The sequence below is a fragment of the Crocuta crocuta genome, unplaced genomic scaffold (assembly GCF_008692635.1).
Source record: "Crocuta crocuta isolate KB4526 unplaced genomic scaffold, BGI_CrCroc_1.0 scaffold154, whole genome shotgun sequence".
Classification (NCBI taxonomy): domain Eukaryota; kingdom Metazoa; phylum Chordata; class Mammalia; order Carnivora; family Hyaenidae; genus Crocuta; species Crocuta crocuta.
Window position 1 is genome coordinate 2,523,314 of NW_027530545.1, and position 7,296 is coordinate 2,530,609.

The 7,296-nt window shown below is 39.1% G+C and overlaps 1 protein-coding gene across 1 annotated transcript in view; it reads right to left on the bottom strand.

Moving 5' to 3' along the window:
- Nucleotides 1-1,492: 1,492 nt before the first annotated feature.
- Nucleotides 1,493-7,296, bottom strand: part of LOC144234484 (uncharacterized) — a 249,714-nt gene continuing 243,910 nt past the window's right edge. The window contains exon 5 of the mRNA XM_077767830.1: nucleotides 1,493-1,558. The gene's annotated coding sequence lies outside the window, so the exon portion shown is untranslated. The remainder of the gene's footprint in view (nucleotides 1,559-7,296) is intronic.

Below are 7,296 nucleotides of genomic sequence, written 5' to 3' on the forward strand. Positions count from 1 at the left end.
ACACAATAGGTTAACTGTAAAGGAATTAGAAACTTAATAAATAAAAGAAAATGAGAGAAGACAGAGATTCAGGTAAGGGCAGGTACAAATTTCACCCTAAAACCCAAGCAGACAGAAAATTGTGTTTTTCTTTTCTACAACCACTCAGCACATTATAGGAGTTCTCATGCTATTGAATCAGTTCCTCTCCTTGATGACACCTCCCCTCCTTCCTCAGAGCTGGGCACGTGGTTGTGAGCTTAACACAACTGAGTGCCAAGCTTTCTTGACTTTTGTCCAACAGGATCCTGGGTGGTAGATTTCAGCGAAATCCTTCCCTGCAGAGCTTCTGAAGGTCAGATAACTTCCAGTATTAAGTTCGTGCGGTTCCTGGACTAATAATGATGAGGGAGCGTGGGGCAAACTGAAGGCAAATTACAGGCTGGCACCCCTGCCCCCAGGCGGAATGTGTGTGATATTCCTCGGATACTCCTGGCTACCCAAGAACAAAGGAAGGAGGTTTACATGCTTGCCATGGTGATGTGGAAAACAAAGGCAAATGAAAAATTAAATTCCCTCACTGCTTATAGCCCACTGACAAGTCATTGAGACCAGCAGCGTGACCTCCCTTCAGGAGCTCAGTTGCCTCAAGGATGACACTTTCCTGGGGGCAAAAGGGAATCTTAGCTTCACATTATCCCAATTTCGAGGATCCTGCAAGTCTCCTTCCTTTATCTCAACTGTCCCAAACTAGATGCTGGCAATATACTCCAGGCTTATGGCCCCCCAATATGCATCTGAAGGGTCTCATGACTGAGGTTTTATTGAATGGTAACAAATGGCATTTTCCCCAGCAACAGCTAGCCCCTCAAGGACCTGGAAACCTTGCTTCCAAAATTCTTTAGAGACTTACTCTATCCCTGACCCCGCCCTGACCTGAGGGTATGTAATGAGTTATCTGTCATGACCCAGTGTAGCTCTTCCTGCCCATGGGTCCTGTCCCCATGCTTTAACAAAATCACCTTTCAGCACCGAAATTGTCTTCAAGAATTCTTTCTTGGCTGTCAGCTCCGGACCTCATGAACCCCCTATCACCCCAAAACTTCATCAATAAGAACTGTTGTGAACATCCCCAGGATAGACAGGAATCTTACCATGCCTCCTGCACCATCCTGGAAGTCCTGACTTTGTGAAGTTGACTCAGATCCATCTCCCTAGACACACCACACAGTCACCTCTCTGGAGAGGGACCCTCCTCTCGGTTCCTCAAGCCCCCCATCAGGCTGTCACTGCCCTCCCTAGTCTTATGCTGGCTTTGCCCCAGGATGGCTGAAGGATGGGATTAGGAGCCCCTTTCTCACAAACCCCCTTCTATCAACATCTCATTCCTTACCAGTAACTACCCTCCTCCTTTCTCTTTGATGACGGAAGTGATGGAGGTGGCGTCTTCTGGCTTTACCATGTCTTCCTCCAAATTTCTTCTCCATGCCTGCATCATTTCCATTTCTTCCAGCACAGTAACCTTGTGAGATTCAAACTCGACTACTTCTTTTTTCCTCTTCTCTCCACTATGTCATCCCTTTTGAGAGGCAGGAAGAAAAAGAGAGCAGCTGATTAGAGGAAGGGTTAAGGCATACAGAAAAATATGGTGAAGGGTAAATAACTGATAACTGACAAGTATTAATGAAAGTGATAAATTGAATGATAAATATTTCAAAATATTTTTTAAAGCATATACAGCACACTCTGACACAGAAACAGTGGATTTTCTGTTTCTTTTAATTTTTTGCAAAATAAAAAATCATGTTAAGTGTCTGGAGACAATTCTGCAACTTACTTTTTCCCTTAAGTAGTATATTATGGGAACCCTTCAAGTTTAATTCCTACAAATCAGTCCCAAATTTAAAAGCAGCTGCCTGAAATGATGTACCCATGGCTGAAATCAAGCTGGAATGCAGTGTTCTTGTGCTAATTGTTTATGGTCCGTGTCCATTCAAACTAATTCATTCTATGTGGTCAGCATCAGTGTAGTACTATTATTTAGTTTTGTGTTTACTCTTTCTACTATCACCTTTGGAAGCACCTTATTAGCAGTATAGACACACTCAGGTTGTTTCTAACTTTTTGTTTCAGACAACATTGCAGTGAACATCTTTACGCATATCCACATGCATTTTCACAGTATTTCGATTGCATAGATATCTAAAAGTGGAATAATTGGGCTGAAATGTATGAACATTTAAAATCTGAAGTTTTTACCAATTATACACCTACCAAAAGTATAGGTTTGTCCTTTTATCCACACACTGGCTAGCACTGAATATTATAGATTTTTTAAATTCTCACCAGTTTTTCAGTGGAGTATTAGCTTACTATTTTAGTTTTTATTATTTGTATTTCTAGCATGGCAGAAGTTGTGTTTTCAGGACACTTGTACACTTTTTTCTCAAATTTACCTTTCTGTTCTATTTGTTTGACATTTTGTTACTGATTTAGAGATTATCTTTGTTAGTGGTAATGATTTTTTGTTATGTTGTATATGTGTTAAATATTTTCTCCCAGTATATAACTTACTTATATGTCTTGTTCTACATAAAAATTTTATATTTCTGAAAAGTCATACCCATTTATCCTTTCCTTTTTAATTGTGTTAGTTAGAAAGCCTTCCATTTTAAAATTATTTTATAATATTTGGTTCTTACATTTACGTCTTTCATCTTTACAGAATTTCTTTGGACACGATGTGAAGCAGAATGTTAACATGCTTTCCCCAAATTATCCTGATAGCTTTTCTTTTTTCTTTTTCTTTTTTTATTTCAAGTTTTCATTTAAATTTTAGTTAGAAACTAACATATACAATAAAACTGGTTTAAGGTATAGAATTTAGTGATTCATCACCTACATATAACACTCAGTGTTCATCACAAGTGTCCTCCTTAATACCCATCATCCATTGTAGCTCATTTCCCACCCCTCTTCCTCCCAGCAATCCATAAAAGTCTCTTATGGCCCAATATCTTTTCAAAGATATTCAAATCTTATACTATTTTCACAGTGGATTTGAAATGATAATTAGAATATATCCTTCCAAATGAATCTATTTGCCTATTTAAGAAAAAAAAAACAGCAAACTGCTTAAATTACTATCACTATATCTCATACTCATGTGTTAGGGCAAGTCAGAAATCATTTTTCCTCCAAATATTCTTGGCAATTCTAGGATAGTTTCTCTTAGATTTGAACTTTAGAATTAATTTTTTAGGATTATGCTAAAGTTATAGAGCAAATTTTGGGAGTGTCTACATTTTTTCAATGTTTGAGAGCAGCATAAATAAGAATTACCTGGTGCTTGAAGACTGGGACAAAATTCGCCATAAAACCATTGGTGTTGAGGGCCTTTGGATTTGGAGGATGCCTATGTTTTGTGTATTTACTCTTATGTCCTTTTCATCTTATATATTTAAATGTGTTTATTTTAATTTTAAAATTGTTATATGATACAATAAATTTTCTTTTGAATATCATGCTTTTGAGACTAGTATAATATGCTCACATATGCCATATATTCAGTTTTGTCATTTCATCTTTAACTTAAGATTTATTCAGAAATGAATTTATGCATTTTCCAAATGATTTGATAACTTCTCACTATGTTATCTAGTTATTTTACTCTATTTCCACACAATGCAGCTTTAATAATATCTACTTTTAGGAAGTTATTGGAACTTCTGTTGACCCTAGCATAGAAGAACTTCTATAAATACTGCAAAGTCATTAGCAAATGATATGAAGTTTCTACTTATTCGGCTCAACGTTGTATGTGAAGCTGTGTTCGTGTGTGTGTGTGTGTGTAAAATCAGTTCTAGGAGTTTTAGGTTAAAGGCTCCTGAAATTATTGTTATTTTAATTTCTTCTTGTATTTCTGTCAGTTTGTACTATATTTGTATTGATCTTTTATTATTCAGTATATGTGAGTTCACAGCTGCAAGAACTATTTGGCAGATTGGATCTTATTCAATATAAACTATTCCTTTTTATTTACAAATAATTTTTCCTTAAGTTCCATTCCACACTAGTTTCATATTTACATCCTTAAGTTGTCTGTTGGCATTTGCCTGTTACATTTCTTCCACGTTTTTCTCTTTTCAACGTATCTTTGTGTTTTGCCATACTCTCTAAACTTCCAAAGTCAGGTTCATATAAAATTCCAAAGACAGTGATATTAATCAACCACAGTTTTTTCTTTCAAACTTTTTTTTAAACCAATTTTCTAATGAGTTTTACAAAAACATGACATGCTCTAAACTAGCAGTATTTTTTATTTGTGACACAAGATGTAGCATAAGATGAAGGAAGGTAGTGAAGCAGGTAAATCAACAGAAATGTACAGTATGGCCCTTGACTTTAAGGGGCATATCTCCTATACAAATAGAAAGAACAAGTAAATGCCAATAGTATGGGACTTATAATTTGAGTGATACTCAAGGAAGGAAGATAATGCTTACCAGAATAGTCGGGGCAACCTTCACAGATCTATTTAGTTAGCACATGAAAGGAATACCATTTTGTATTAGTACTACAAAATAGTATTTTGTAGGAGAATAACATAAATAAAAAACATTCATTCAATTATCCATTCGATTCAACAAACATTTAACAAGGAACTGCTTTTCCTAAGAACTGAAATGGGTGTTGGGAATATAATAGTGTACAAAAATGGCTCCATGAGGGGCGCCTGAGTGGCTCAGTTAAGCGTCCGACTTCGGCTCAGGTCATGATCTCACAGTTTGTGGGTTGGAGCCCCCCGTCGGGCTCTGTGCCGACAGCTCAGAGCCTGGAGCCTGTTTCAGATTCTGTGTCTCCCTCTCTCTCTGACCCTCCCCTGCTCATGCTGTGTGTGTGTGTCTCTCTCTCAGAAATAAATAAAACATTAAAAAAAAAACTGAAATGGGTGTTGGGAATATAATAGTGTACAAAAATGGCTCCACGAAGGGGGTCTGGGTGGTTCAGTTGGTTGAGGAACTGACTTCAGGTCAGGTCATAATCTCATGGACCATGAGTTTGAGCCCCCAACATACGACTCTGTGCTGACAGCTCTGAGTATGGAGCCTGCTTTAGATTCTGTGTCTCCCTCTCTCTCTCTGCCCCTCCCCCACTCAGGCTCTGTTTCTCTCTCTCAAAAATAAATAAACACTTAAAAATTTTTTAAAAATAATGGATCCATGAAATGAAACTTAGTGTCTACCTGGAGATGATATCAGCTGAGTAGGTAGAAAATTACTTTCTGTAACCATGAAATGAAGTGTGGGATCAGCAGCAGCAGGAAAATCAGGTTAGGGGGACTAGGAAAGGTTTTCCAAATGAAAATTAAACTGAGGTCAAAAGAAAGAATAGGTTATAATCCTGCAAGAGGGTATGTGGGAGGAGTTTATTAGGCAGAGAGTCTGTGCAAAGGCCCTGTGGCAGGGGAAACTTTTATTGCTTTGCCTCTCTTTGAAGCTAGAATGAAAAGAGAAAGGGGCACATGGCATGAGAAGCAGTGGGAGATACACTACAGCTGGCTGAGGTAGGTCTTTTAAGTCAGGTTAAAGATTTTGTTCATTGTCCTTACAGTGGTAGGAAACTGCCTGCCCTCAGAGCCCAGCACTGCTGCTGTGTCTTCCAGGGCCAGTGTGAACATTCTGTAACACCCGAGGAAGCAGCTCAAGTGGAGGCCATGGAGAGGACCAAGGTCCCACAGGGCAGGAGGCTGCAGAACTTCACAGTTCTGCATGTAGAATGCCTGCCTGCAAGGATGCCCCGGGAGTAAGTGTTCCAGCCAGCCCTTCCGGGACCCCAGATCCTGTGCTGGGAGCCCCAGATCCTGTGCCGGATTCTAAAGGCTGTAGGCGGGGCGCCTGGGTGGCTTAGTCAGTTAAGCGTCCGACTTTCGCTTGGGTCATGATCTCGCGGTTTGTGGGTTCGAGCCCCGCGTCGGGCTCTGTGCTGACTGCCAGCTCAGAGCCTGGAGCCTGTTTCAGTCTGTGACTCCCTGTCTCTCTGACCCTCCCTTGCTCATGCTGTCTCTATGTCTCTCCTAGAAATAAATAAAAAACATTAAAAAAAAAAAAATTAAAGGCTGTAGGGAAGAAGTTCACTGAGGAATTATTTTAAGTGCAAAGTGATGGATAACTGCTTCCAAGTCTCAAGAAAACACTTTTCTCCAACCAAATGAGTTTTTGATTTTTCAGACTGTTCCTGTGGCCCGGTCCTATAGCCAAAATTCTATAGAAATTGATGAGTTTCTACTGAGATAAGGAAACTGGGTGAAGGGGTAGACTTTAAATAATAATGGCCTGATTCTTTTGGTAAAGTGCTTTTATACTCAAGACAAACAAAAATGTGACCACCAAATACAGTCTTTTGTAAGCAAATTACTAGTATTTCTATACCTGGAATATTATGTTTATTTTATTAACTGGATATTTACATAGTGGGAAAGAAAACATTTCTGTTAAAACACTGAATATTTGTAATTGTTTGTTCCTAAGATTTTTATACCACAACAAAACTTGTTCTTTTCTCTTTCTCATGAATTTATAGCTTCTATATGAAGACAAACATAAAACTGGGGGAATAATGGCTTTATTAATCAAATGATGCCTTGATTTTCTAATGAGAAGATTGTTTTATTAGTAACACTAAACACAAGAGCTGTTTGTTAGCAAACTTGTTTGGATAGATTCACATTGTGTATTAGATTGCCCAATTCTACGTAAGAAGCAGACTTTTTTTCCTTATCTTCTTAAGTTCCTCTACTTTATAGTTGTGGTTGTACTTAAACACACACACACACACACACGACTACATTATTTCATGTCTTTAAAAAAAAAAATGTTAAGGGGCGTCTGGGTGGCTCAGTTGGTTAAGCGTCTGACTTAGGCTCAGGCCATGATCTCACAGTTCGCAAGTTCAAGCCCGGCGTCAGGCTCTGTGCTGACAGCTAGCTCAGAGCCTGGAGCCTGCTTCCGATTCTGTGTCTCCCTCTCTCTCTCTGCCCCTCCCCTGCTCATGTTCTGTCTTTCTCCCTCAAAAAATAAATAATATGGGGCGCCTGGGTGGCTAGGTCGGTTAAGCCTCCGACTTTCGCTTAGGTCATGATCTAGCGGGTTCTTGGGTTCGAGCCCCGCGTCGGGCTCTGTGCTGACTGCCATCTCAGAGCCTGGAGCCTGTTTCAGTCTGTGACTCCCTGTCTCTCTGACCCTCCCCTGCTCACGCTGTCTCTCTCTCTCTCTCTCCTAGAAATAAATAAAAATATTTTTAAAAATAAATAAAATA